Source organism: Pinus tabuliformis, chromosome 9, assembly GCF_031772625.1.
Source record: "Pinus tabuliformis cultivar Carrire ecotype Pingquan chromosome 9, CPIR1, whole genome shotgun sequence".
Taxonomy (NCBI): Eukaryota; Viridiplantae; Streptophyta; class Pinopsida; order Pinales; family Pinaceae; genus Pinus; species Pinus tabuliformis.
Genome location: NC_142307.1, coordinates 709329300 through 709344018, shown reverse-complemented (window position 1 = coordinate 709344018; position 14719 = coordinate 709329300).

Below are 14719 nucleotides of genomic sequence, written 5' to 3'. Positions count from 1 at the left end.
GTGTTTCTTTGGTTAGTGCTCTCACACTGAGAGCAAGGTAGGAGTTGCTAGTGCGTTTATTATTTATTATTTCATTTTAAATTCATTTCAATTGAAATTGTTTACAGATTTAATCGTGTGAGACAAGAATTTCATGGTGCTATGACTCTATGAGGAATGAAGAATGTGCAAAGGATGGTGTATGTGTGGGAGAATAGGGATGCAAAGCAAAATATCTTCTACAAAAAACGAAATTAATTTAACTAGGACCATAAACTCTAATAAACATTAAATAAGAAACATTACTACTTCCTTTTAAATAAGAAACATTAATTCACACCAACATGTTTACTAGAAACTAATCACTAATATGAAAAAATATCATTTTTTATATTCTTCAAAACTTTTTATTAAGAAGAAAGTTTCAATTTCATAAAACTTACATTCATTCAATCAACACGATGGAATATCTAAAAAGAAAACATGATAAAGGGTTTTGTCCTTGAAATCAAAGTTTGTATAGAATTAAAATTTAAAAAAAAAATTGTCCTGCAAGAGGCTCCAAACACAAGAATGTGGTTTGTTTCGAGTCACTCAGTCCTTCTGCTATCACCATTAACAAAAAATATGCAGAGTCTTGGATCACTAACCAATGCATTCCTTTCTCGTCCAACAATATTTCTGATGCTTTCACAGTGCATCATATGCCCATATTCTCAACACAAAACATTATAATCGAATTGAACAACTCTTATGTCTGTTGCTGATATTTTTCTACTTCATATACTTCTTCCTTCTCATTTCCTTAGTAGGAACTAGCATGACCTTGACCTATTTACCTCCTTCGTGATACCTAGATGGTTGGTGTAAAGAGAAATCTTGTCTACCCACCAACACAGGGATTCTTGATATGCACTCCTCATGCCAACCCCATATGCATGAGGATCAAATCTTGATCCAATGCTACAACTCCTTGTTACAGGGACTGCCCAAGATCGCAAGGCCTTCCCATAATTGTAGGTTTTTTGCATAACTGTTGTCAAGTTAAATTAACTGGTGCAGGTATGACTTGTCATGTAAACCATCCTCCTAAGCGAAAGGAGCCCTTTCTTTTCCAAGTCAATTGTGCAATTGGATCATAATAGACCGGTAAATAATATAGGATATTCTTTGTTGCACACCCTTCATTGTTTCCATTCCTTTAAATTATATTTGTATTAATTGTGTGGCTTTATCTATTCCTTACGCCAGTGTTGCGTTATTTTTCTTGTCATAATTTTGGATTTTTCTACTCTGTTGAACTCTCATAGACTCTGAAATTTCCTCTATCAATCCTTATTCTAGCTTCGCTCCCTTGGCTAGCATTTTATGACTTTGGTAGACTCGCAACATTTACTCTTTCCTATAGACGATCATTACATTGGCTTAATCATTAGTACTTGCAGATGTAGTTCGATACACTTTTGTATGGAATGTGTGTGAAATATTTTTCAATCAGTTTGGAAAGGATGGCATACACATGCCACCTATCAAATTGATACTAATTCATACTAGCATAATGCTCTTTCGATCATATCATCATGATACCCAATGAGTCAAAATGGCCATCCATGTGTTATTTTTTGTTGTCAACATGTGATTCAGGGATAATATTAGTTTCTTTCTTTCAATTCAATTCTCATTACCATAGAGATTATGGTAATTCCTTCATGTTTGAATGCGATTTTCATTACATTATTTATTCTCACCCTGATTCTTTCCTAAGCTTTTAGCTAAAGAAAATTGTTGTACGTCATCAATATTGCATCCAAGGCATTGGGACGATAAAAACTCTAAAATACAGTTTGTCTATCTGTGATAGACGATCTATCTAGGGAAAAAATTAATATTGTGTGGAAGGAAGGTGTTCTAGAGAATTGTGCAAAGGAAAAGTGCAATGTGCAGAGGTGCGGAACTTTGCAACATAAAAATTATGTTCATTATCGTGCATATTCGTTCTCCGACGCAAATCACAAACCAAAAGGTCTAAGTTTCATGAAGGTTTTGTAACATAATTTTAACAAGTAATGTGCCTATAGTTGCATTGTCCAGGTTTTCATCATGCATTCCTTTTTGTCATGCATGTTTCCAATGCATATTCAACAAGTTATGGGGATGGGGGGGTGGGGGGCTCGTTACGAATTGCTTTTCCAAAAGTTGTTGAAATCAATAGTCAAGAGTGTTGTTTTAAGTATTATGCATTTTGCTCGTTAGCATACGAATCATGCACATAAGCTGTTTTTTAAAAAATGTACATATTTTACTATATATGTATCAAGTATGTTGTGGTTCATTTGTTTTGTGATTCTATATTTCGTTTGTACAAAAGAGCTTTACACATGAATCAATGTGGATATGCATATGTTATTAATCTGTGTATTTTATATTATCTTATGGCTTTATTGTGTGTAGTTATATCATGTTGTTGACTTTCCTGTACACTGTTTATGTTGTGGTTATTTTGGACCAATAACTCATAGTGAATTTAGAAAAAATTTGAAGTGTGATCACTAAAGCATCAACAAGCAAGTGTGTTTGAAGCATGATTTCTAAAGCATCAATGGAGAAGTGTTTGTGTACTATAAAAAGAGATCGTACAAATGCAATTATAAGTCAACATAATCTATTTAGTTTAAACAATTTTGCATATGACGTAGGATATTGCATGTTCAATACTATGTGAACTATATTTCATTTTAGATACATGTCTACAGAGTTACATGAAGGAATGATAGAAAATTTAAAGAATTGTTTACATGAACGGAATGTTGAAGTGATATTATCTTATGAACTAAAATTGAATATAGATGCATTGATATCAATGCATGGTATAAATAGCATAGATTTTTACCTAGAAATGATGACAAAATAAACTTCAAATTCTATCGCTGCAAAAGAACCAGGACTTTGGGGGGGCATATTTTGTATACATTGGTTATCGAATTGGCTAAAAATTCCAATAAGACTTTGGTCAAAGACAACAATGAAAATCTATTTGAATTTTAATTAAAATTTATGCAAAGAATGTTACAACATATTGTTCCATGACAAATCCAATTGCCGAACATTTCAAACCAATTTTTTGCAAGAAAAAATGTTCAATAATAATCTATCATGAACATGTAATAAATATAACAATGTGCAAACAAAAAGAACATATATGGATGCAGATAGAAGAAAGCATGAGTAGACATATGTTTAAGAGATTTTATGGGTTCAAGAGTATTTACAGTGAGAGAAGTTTTGACACAATATGCATTTTGACAGAGAATGAATATGATGGTCTCTGTTTACAACACATAATTGCACAAACCTTTTGTAATGAAATCATGCCTAATGCTTCATTTGCATTAAACTGCATAGAAAAATACATGAATGAATATGCAATTATGTAATTTCCTGGAATAATAGATTGTCAAGGATACAATATACAATTTGTGAATCTGATTATATTCATGCAATTCAATGTACTTTGAAATGAAAAACAATTCTTTTAAAAAGAAAAGCAATATACATATGAACTAATAGCTTCATTCAAAATATTACGTTAATCTCGGGTGCAAATATTGATGCCCAATTTGTACTTGACTCATACGTTACAACTACTTATTGTAGTTCATATATGAAAAATCTAGATAAACAATGACATCGATGTTTAAACGTGTACAAAGTGAATGTCAAAAAAATGATGGTGATATCATAGAAACAATGGCAAGACTTGGAAAATATTTATTGAACTTACAACAAATGTCTGGACAACAAGCTGTATATACAGTGTTCTCAATGTTGTTGAATACTAGTTCAAGAAAATGTATATTTATTAATACTTCAACAATAGATGATCTAACACTTTTACTAAAGAAAACAAAAGACCTTGAGCATGAACCAAATGATTAAGAAAACATAGCATGTTTATCAATTATCAACTGCTATTTGCAACGACCAAAAAACATTGAACATGTATGGTTATCAGAATTTGCATCGTGATATACACTACAAGGAAGGAAAAGAAGAGGCACCGAGAGACCATACATTACATGAAACGTAAAGTATAAAAAACATATTGATTTTGATAACTATTACAGAGAATGATTAATGTTGTATGTACCATTTCATATTGACGAGAACAATTTTAAGGAACAATATTCAACTTGGGAGAATGCATATTTATTATTTGAAAAAAATCATAAAATGCAATGAATGAAAATTGATGAATGAAGTAATGACAATGTGGACTGATATTGATAGCATAACAACTGAGCTTCAAAACAAAGAGAGAAAATATTTTGAAATATATGTACCTAGATATGAAGAAATATACAACGAAAAACGTTATCAAGAATATGATATTGAATCATATTTTCAATATTTGCAAAATGCTATAAATGCAAAATCAATTGTTGAGACACCTTACCAACTTGTAAAATAGCCACAAGTATTAGAAGAAACATAATTATTTAAAATCATGAGCATGCTCAACCCAAAATAGGAAAAAATAGTGATTGAGAAAAAAATCCAAATCAACCATTATACGTACTTGTAACAAGTGGTGTGGGCGTTGGAAAAAATTTTATTGTTATAGAAATATTTAAATCTCTAATTCTCGTGTACAACAACATTTTCAATTAAATGGAATCGTAACAACATATACAAGAAAGGTTTTATTCAATGTGGATGGTATATCGTTGCATTCTTTTTTCCATTTACCATTTAAAAAATTAGAATATATTTCGCTTAAAAGTGAAAAATTAGACACATCGAAAAAACATTATGAACAACTTCATGTTATGCTGATTCATGAGGCATCTTTGATAGGTTCAACATTATTATACTAAGTTGACAAAATTTTACAAGAAATAAATCATACTATGCTGTCTTATTTTGGAAATATTGATGTAATATTTTTAGGTGACTTGTTCCAAGCGCAACCGATCAAAGATTCTCTAATTTTTTAGCAACCAATTTTAGCAAGGGGGAAACCAATATACGATTTCTGGAAGGAAAACGTGAAATGTTATGAATTATGTACCATAATGTGTCAAAAAGATAACAAATTCATTGAAATCCTTAACAAAATGTGAGTGAATAAACAATTTGATGAAGACATAAAATATATAAACGATAAGTGCTATAGACTTGCTCCACTAGATCCATTTTTTCAATACCTATTTTATAGGAACATGGATGTACAAAAGAATAATGAAAAAATGTTAACACATGTAAATGAAGAGCTAATAGTTCTTGATGTAATTGATGGATCTTACAGTAAGGAAATAGGCTATGTAGCATATGAGAAAACAATGAGATTACGGTAAAAAATCCTTATCAAATGTAATGTTATTATTGAGAGATATGCAAGGAACTATGATACAGATAATGGCCTTGTTAATGGTGTGGATAGAATATGCAAAAAATATACAAAAAATAGCAACAATGTTGATGTGTTATGAATAGATTTTGTAAATCCAGAAATTGGTAAATTGCAAAGAAACAAGTATCGTGAACTATATGAAGAAAAAATTTCACCTAACTGAACTCCAATATTACGTGTTCCAAAATCATTGACATGTCATAGCAAGAGATTTAGAACTATAGTGCTAAAATAACTACTGATACAACTAGCTTATGCTAGACCAATTCATTGATCATAAGGTTTAACATTGAATGGAGTTTCATTTGATCCAAGTGACATATCAACATATGGACTAGTTTACACAACATTGTCACATGTTAGAACCATGGAATCGTTGTATCTTCTTCAAAAACTAACACAAAAGAAATTTTGTGTGAATAAGAAAGTATTAGAAGAAATGAAACGCTTAATAACTCAAGCATCATGGAAATCAGGATACATAGAGAATTTGATAGAAAGTGCAAGTACTTTAACAATTGCAAGTTTGAATATGCGAAGTCTACATGCTCATGTGAATGGAATCGTGTGTGATGAAGACCTAATGAATGCTATGATTCTTTGTATCCAAGAAACATATCTAAAATTTATGCCATCAAATATTGAATTTCACAAATTCAATTTCAACATATCAAATTGTCTTCATGGAGTAGTTATTTGCATAAAAGAAAACATAGAGATCGCATCAACGAAAAACATTTACAATAATAGAATCTAACTTGTTTTGTTAGAAGTATCTTTCCAATTCCAAATATGCATAATAAATGTATGTGTTGCGCCACTTGTATCTATTTTAGCAATCATTGAAGTGAAAACAATAGCAAGGGCCCAATTCACTCCTAGTGACTACATTTTTATGCTTATTGGATATTTCAATATTGACATCAATTCAAATAGAAAACAAAGTAAACAATTATTAGAGTATATGCAGTGCAAACAATTACAAGAAGTAACAAGGAATTTTATTTCGGGGAATAAGACAATTATTGATCACATTTATAAAAAAATTCCTCTTCAACAATGTCATGTTCATATTTCACATTCATACTAGAGTGATCATGATGTAGTTCATGCTTCGCTACACTTTGTGTGATTCTAACCTTGCATAAGTTATACATTTTTTTGTTTTGAAGCAGTAAAGTTCACTAGCAATTATAAATGCAATACAACCGATTTTTTTAAATCTTAGCTATTTCATATAAGTTGTAATGGTACATTTGTTTTTTTTTTCTCATGCAGAGTCCAAAATGGATAAGTAATTAATTTAACTATTCCAAGGTGATAACAATTGTAAATTGTAAGAATCATATATACTTTCGAGGTATGAGTATTCTTAAATCTTTAAGTATTTGTTTTCTTTTTTGCCGTTTAATTTTTTCAATATTTGATAGTTTAGATTTGTTAATTGTATTATCATAACTTAAGTTAATTATTGATTACACAATTGCAGAAGATACGAAAGATGCACAAGTGTTGTGTTGAATGTGCGAATGTGCGCAAATTTTCTTCGCATATTTCCTTTTCGCGTGAAACTTTTTCCGTATGTTCATGAACTTTTTAAAAATGCAATTAGTTATTGAACTAAACTTTATTTAGGGAATAGATTACGTGTTTGAGAGAAAAAACAAGATATGGTTAATATATAAGAGAATGAATCAACTTGCAATGATTGGCCTAAATGCACGCATCTATGAGATTTTTCAAATTTGTGTGTCAAGTTATTTGTAAATCAAAGTCAACAATGACAAAGTAATGGGGATCAACCATGCAACTAAATCACTTCATAATAGGGATAACCAAGCACATCTTTTCTAGCAAGAATTATTATCAACAACCTATAAGCTAATTGTCATTATCACAAAGAATTCATACCAATGTAAAAGCAACATGTGTAATAAATGGATGAGATGGTTTTGGAATTTATTTGCACTAGTTTTCGTAAATGTTAGCTTTGGTATCTTCAATTGCTATTTATTGAAAAATGTCCTATATAACATATTTAACGCTTATAATAGAAAGAGAAAATTTCATGGTTGCAATCGTAACAGTCGGTTGTTATATACAGAACTGAAAAACTGGGCAGTTAAGCGGCATTAAGAGCGTTATTGATTGAGAAAGTGTTTTCAGCTACAAAATGAACATGGCTAGTAGAGCAAGAAGAGAATCTATTTTCACTGTTACGATTAACTTACTTTCTCATATCGATCAGAACTTTCACTGGTCGATTACATATGAGAATTATGTGAATTTGATGATGAAAGAGAAGAAAAACAACAAGATTTGGGCTAGTGTATTGGAAAATGTTGCATGCGTGTTAGAAGTTTAGTATTTAAAGGAAATTGTTCATTTGTGCGCAATTTTTTTTTTATTCAAGAGCACGAAAAATTGTGCTACTAGCGAAAAGGATTCTTATAAATGAAAAGACATTCAAATGGATATTCAAGTTACAGTAACCTAATATGCACTTGAAACTATCTGAAGAAAATAGTTTCCTAACATCAGAAGCATGTGAAGCTAACGTTGTTGGATATTTATTTTTGCTAAATTTCAAATTTCCTTGTGATTTTTTCTATGCTAGATATTTCTTTGTCTAAACAATTGTTTAGGGACTTTTTTTGGCTCTGTGCCTATGCCATGGGCCAAGAAACTACATCAAATGTTCCAAAATGAGTTCTCTATATGCTTTATCACACACACAAAATGTTGTATATTCAACTAGGCTGATATCATTTCTAATGAATTATCTTCTCAATTAGACAATTTATCCAAGACCAATAGGTTCTTTATGATGGCATATCTCATAGTAGCTTTGGTTTCCGACCATGTATTTTGCAGTTTGCCTTATAATCCTAAATTCAATGTGAACCAAGAATCAATGCAGTTATGGTTTCCTATACCATGAAAGTATAATGTTTCTTCACTTTTTTTTCTAATTCAAGACATCTTTTCAAAACAAGTCATTTGCATGATAGACTGACAAGAGCCTCATTGAATATCTGCACAGGCACAGGTTTTCCTATGGGGCAAAGGTATGCATGAAGAAAGAGAAATTAATACACCAATTTGAATTTATCGATTTCAAGGTAAGGCATTGTTGTTGCCAAAATTTGTTATAGACAGGTATTTTGTTGCTAAAGTATGTAGGCAATACCATGATTGGCTGATTATATTTTAAGGAAAAAAGAAAATACAATTCATTTCTTTGCCATTTATTGTTGGAGAAATCATAGTGAAGAATGTGACTCATGTTAGAGAGCTCGCAGAGACTTTGCATTCTTTTAAATTAAGTAAAGTTGAAGCAATTAAATCCTTTAATAATGAGTCTGTTTGGAGCACACTTGGAAACTACTGGGTACGAGAATTTGTTTCTAGAAGTTAGAAAGTAGAGAAAAGAAAGCCAAAATGCATCAACAAAAAATCAAGGGCTAGTCATAGATGCTGAAGAAATCACTAAAGAATCAAGTATCAGTAATTCTACAAAGCAATTTTTACATTGCACAAACCATATTGATGCAAGTTCATCCTCGAGTGAAAAGATAAATAAAATATACTCCAAATATGAAAAAGGTTTACAATAAGCTATCATTAGCAGAAATGACAAAGAGCCTGATCGAAGATTCATTTCAGAAAGAAAGTATACTGGTGAATCAATTAATTTGAGAAGTCCTATGAAAACATGAGGTGTTGAATGAGCTATAAACGTAGAAGTTGACATAATTGTGTTACCTAATTGGGTTAGTGTATTTTTTGTAGAAGATCATAAAATAATGCCGCAAATTATTGAATAATTTATTTCTTTTGATGACCGTTCTATCACATTGCAAAATGCAAAGTATGATAGGGGCAATAAAAATTTGAATATTGAGAAAGTAAAGATTCGTAACAAAAATATTTTCGACCAAACAAAAATGCAAGTTGATATGTCTGGAGTTGCAACCAAGTTGGTCATGAAATTGTATCAAGCTACCAGTGATGTGCTTGCATAGTCTATTAGCCAATAGGAAATAGAAATCATGATCGAGTAAAAACAAGAATAAATCACCTAGAAAATGCTATAAATCCAAGTCCTTGGTTGATGACTCCATTGGAAAATATGGACAACATTGTTGGCAGTTTCTATCCCCCAACACATCAAATAGATTTGATAAACCTATCAGTCTCCATAATGCGGTGAAAACATATATTATAAGTAATGTATGTGAAATATTACAAATCATTGAACATGCATGGAAAGAAAATTTCAATTTGGAGCATTTAGTGCAAGGAACTAAATCATGTGTCAACTTCATTCAATGTGATCTTGAAGGAGACAGGTATTTCGTGAACAATGTTTTATTTGCTTTTAGCCAAAGACTTGATTTACTTTTTTATGCAAAGAAAAAAGGGAAGGAACTACTGAATTCTAATCAGATGAAACAAATCAAAATTGCATTCTCTTAGAGAATAAGAAGAATGGAGAAAAAATTTTCTTAATGTGAAAACATAGAGAATCGAAGAGAAAATGCCTACATCAAGGCTCTACAGATTGTTCAGAATCTGAATGGTCCATGTATCAAATGTGATTCTGTATTAATTTTGAGAGAAATATTGGCGGTTGAATTGGATAAACTATAACAGTCAAAGGCAACATAATTTGATAATATATCTGATTTTAGTAGACAGGAAATTAATGAATGGCTAGATACCTTTGTTAATGTTAATAAACAAAACTTTGCTCTAGAAAGCCAACGAAATTGAGAATGAGGTATTCAGTCAACCTTTCAAACTAGAAATTACAATTGCTCCTATGAAATATTTCATCTAGTAAAAGCTAAATAAATTGCTTCAACAAGATGAAAATCCGAAAAATAGTTGACATTTAAGAAATTTGGATCTATGCTTTTACATATTGTGAGTCTTCCTAAATATTGGAATATGATTTTTCCTATTTATTAGTGATTAAATGTTCATGTTTGTTAGATATCTTATCATGAACTAAGCCAACTTATGGATGCAGTTTATTTCTTTTCTTTGCAAATGGATTTTTTATATTTTGTTTCACAGAAGTCAATTTCATTTACCTTTATGGCTAGGTATAAGTATTTTGATAATCACTTTAAGAAACAAGTGTTATTCTCTATACCTAAAAAATTTGAAGTGGTTTACATAAGGAATTTCATTTGCACATGCCTTTGTTTTTCCAAATATCTCTATTTTAGAGTTAGAATATCATTTATTACAATTATTTAATTCATTATGGAACAATTGTTGTTATCTTTTTGAAATGCAGGTGTGGAAAGTTAAAGAAACAAAAAAGTGAAATGGTCATCGTGAATATGCTAATGAACTGGGATATAAAAGAAAGTGTCATTATGGACGTAATAGCTATGACGAATTGCCATTTCTTATTATTTTTACTGCAATTGTATTCGTTACTATTTAAAATTGATTACTTTGTGCAATTTTTGACTCTGTTTACCAAATTTGTAGGCAATTCTAAGATGATTTTTCTTTTGTTGATCGAAATGAAAATGAATATTCAATAATAGTTTTTGATTGTTAGAAACTTTTTTCATCTTTGATGTTTATTTTAATCATATCTATGGTAATTGGAATTTGAATCTAGATACAATTATTGCTACTGTAATTGTTTTCGTTATTTTTAATGACTTTTCAGACACAAACATTGATCACTCTATTCTAAGCCTGAACCTGTTTACCATTTCTGTGCAACACTATTTAATGATGCTTTTGAAAAAATTTCCGAGGATATTCTTTGTTTTCTTTGTTATTATTAAATACGTTTCAAGCAAAAATTGTAGAAATTACTGTTTAGATTCTAATCTTCTCATGAAATTTTCTAAATCAAAATACTAGAAGCTACTCTACTCATCCACGGAAGAAAATTCATGATCAAGAATACAAATCATTAACATGCATCAAGATTCAACACACATACACATATATTTATCTAGGGGAAAGCAACTGCTCAAAACCCCTTACTATCTATATTTCATTAATCAAAGAATAGAGAAGAAATACAATGTTTTCTCAAGCCTGAGCAAACTCTGCACTAGTATAATCTATCTCCCCACCTCACAAACTGACTCGAGCCAATACTTAGCCAATTTCTCATCCTGCCAAGCTCCTATTTCCTTGTGTTGTTTTATGATGAATTATCCCCCTGTTAATTAGGTAAATTACTCATTGATAATTGCACAATTCCTTTAGGCCCTTCTTTCACTGCATGCACCACCTATACAACTTCGAAAATTCTACACCTGATAATACAATTCCCTTGAACTCCATTCTCAGTTGGGTAACTCGAATTCTCTACATGCATGAGTTAATTTAGGTTGATTTATTAGTTAATTGGATGATCACTTAGTGTGAAAAAAATTGCACAACCTTGAATGAACCTCCACTAGTTCTTCTAATAGTGAGAACTAGTTACATTGACAAGAACTCAAATTAACTGAAATATATTGCTACAAATTAGAAATCAATCATGTAGAACTAAACTCAAGTGTCTCCAACTCGAATTTACTGAGTTAACTGAGTGACAAGAACTATGTCACCTCAGTTAAATACCTCCAAGTATTCTATTGAAATTGAAATTCGAATTTCTCCTAATTTAATCAAGGAAAAAATAAATTTGGAATTTCTTGTCACATTTTCAACACTCCCTCTCAACAAGAAAGGGATTATCAAATACCCTACCCTACTTCTATGGAACTCAATTTTTCCTCTTGACAAGGACTTTATCAAAATATCTACATCTTGTTCCTCTGTCGGAATGTATTGCAAGAACAAAATTTGCCTCTGCACACATGTAGATGGTGATACTAGATATCAATATGCCTAGATCGATAATGAAATTATACTAGATCCTTATAGAGTTTGATACAACTATGATTGTCACAGTAAATCACTATAGGATCCATATTCTGACCAAATAACCCAACAATAATCTTTCTCATCCAGATAACCTCACACGATGCTTGATTTGCAGCCATGTATTATTCTTTTGTTGAGCTAAGTTCCATAGATCTTTGCTTCCTGATGTACCAAGAAATTGATGCTGACCCAACACTAAAAATTACTCCTCAAGTGCTCTTCCTATCCGATGGACTCCCTACCCAATATGCATTTGTGAAGACTTTCACCTTCACTCCCTTTATCTGTACCGAAGACCAAACTTGCCTCTGAGGTATCTCAACACATGCTTTGCAGCCTTCCAATATAGTTTGGTTGGCTTAACCATGATTTGATTAAGTTGGTTAACTGCATAACCCATGTTCAGTCCCGTGTTCATCAAATACATGAGTGAACCCACAATTTTCCTACAAATAGTAGCCTCCACTTCCTCACTTGAAGTGGCATGCTCTTTCCTCCAGCTACCTACTAGAGGAGTGTCCATGGGGTTGCTTCTCTCCATGTAGAACTTCTTCAACATCTCATTGGCATACTTTCCCTAAGAGACAAACAATTCCCTATCTCCTTTCCATACTTCCAAATTGAGGAAATAATGCATGAGTCCCATGTCTTTCATCTTGAACTCTCTTGCAAGTTCCTCCTTGCAATATCTGATCAGTTGCTCATCACTAGTAAGGATCAAGTCATCTACATGTAAACAATAATCAATAATTTACCTTCTACCATAATGTGATAAAGGTTTTTCATTTGCGTCACTTTTGGTGAATCCCAAACCAGTGAGATAGATATCGATCCTGTTTACCAACCACATGATGCTTTCTTGAGTCCATAAAATGCTCGCTTGAGTCTACACACATGTGACTCTCTGTCAAAGGTATCAAACCCCTCTGGTTGCTCAATATACAACTCCTCCTCAATAAATCCATTGAGGAATGTTGTCTTCACATCCATCTAGTGGATCTTCCACCCCATTTGTGCTAATAGTTCTAGAATTGACCCGATGGACGAGTACCTTTCTACTGTAGCAAAGGTATCCTCATAGTCAATTCACTCCACCTGAGAGAACTCCTTTGCCACAAATCTGGCCTTATGTGTCTCTATGCTCCTGTTTGTTGCATTATTTACCTTGTAAATCCATATCGAACCAACCATTAATTTGTTTTATGGTCTTGGGACCACTTCCCAAACACTCTTTCTGACAATGGAATCATATTCCTCTACCATAGCATCAACCCATACTGGTTGCTGAACTTCTTCCTCGAATAAGGATGGTTCTGTCTCAACTAGCTCACTCATCAAAGCCATGTACCCAGTGTACCAATCCGGTGACCTCCTCTACCTGCGATGGGATGTGGGTGCTCCCACATTCTCTCTAACATCCAAAAATAATATGTCAGCTTCCGTGGTCCACTTCCTTCCCTCTCTGGATGTCTCCACTCTCTCCTCCTCTACTTGTGGTTGCTTCACAAATTCATGAGGTTATTCCTTTGAAGCCAAAATCTCCTAATCATGTTGCAATTGAAGCACCCTCTCAAGAGAACACATCATTGCCTTCTCCTCATCAAAATTCACATCCTGTGTGACCACTGTAATCATGACAAATGGAAATTACACCTGATAGTTGTGAGGTGTATCTATGTACCCCACAAATATGCTCAACTTTGTTGTCGGCTCTAGATTTTTCCTTACTTCCTTCGAAACATGGCAGTAAACTAATGATCCAAATATTCTAAAGTGGGACACATTTGGTTTCTTCCATGAAAACGCTTCCTATGGTGTACGCATCCTAAGAATCTTGTGAGGACTCTTGTTCAGAAAATATACCATTTTGTAACATGCTTCAACCCACAAGTGTAGAGGTAGGATTTGGTCATGCAAAATCACTCGTGATGCTCCCACAATAGTTTTATTCTTCCTCTCATCCACCCCATTTTGCTGTGGGTTATGAGGTGTTATCAACTCCCATCAAATGCCTTCCTTTTCACAAAATTTTGTAAACTCATTCAACACGTACTCACCACTGTTATCGTTCCTGAGAGCCTTCGCTTTCTTGCCAGTCTCTTTCTCAACAAGTTCTTAAACACCACAAATTTGGAGAATGTATGGTCTTTCTTTTGCATGAATTAGATCCAAAACTTCCATGAAAAATCATCTATAAATATAACATAATACTTGTGCTGGGCAGTGGACGTTGTTGAGAAAGGTCCATATACATCAGAGTGGATCCTTTCAAGGATTTCATGGACCCTATTGTCCCAATCATTGAAGGTGGATTTTGTGTACTTCCACAATGTACACCCTTTACATGTATCCCACTTCTCTAGTGCTCCATTTAGGAGGCATGTAGAAATCTTCTACATGATCTTCAAAGCACCA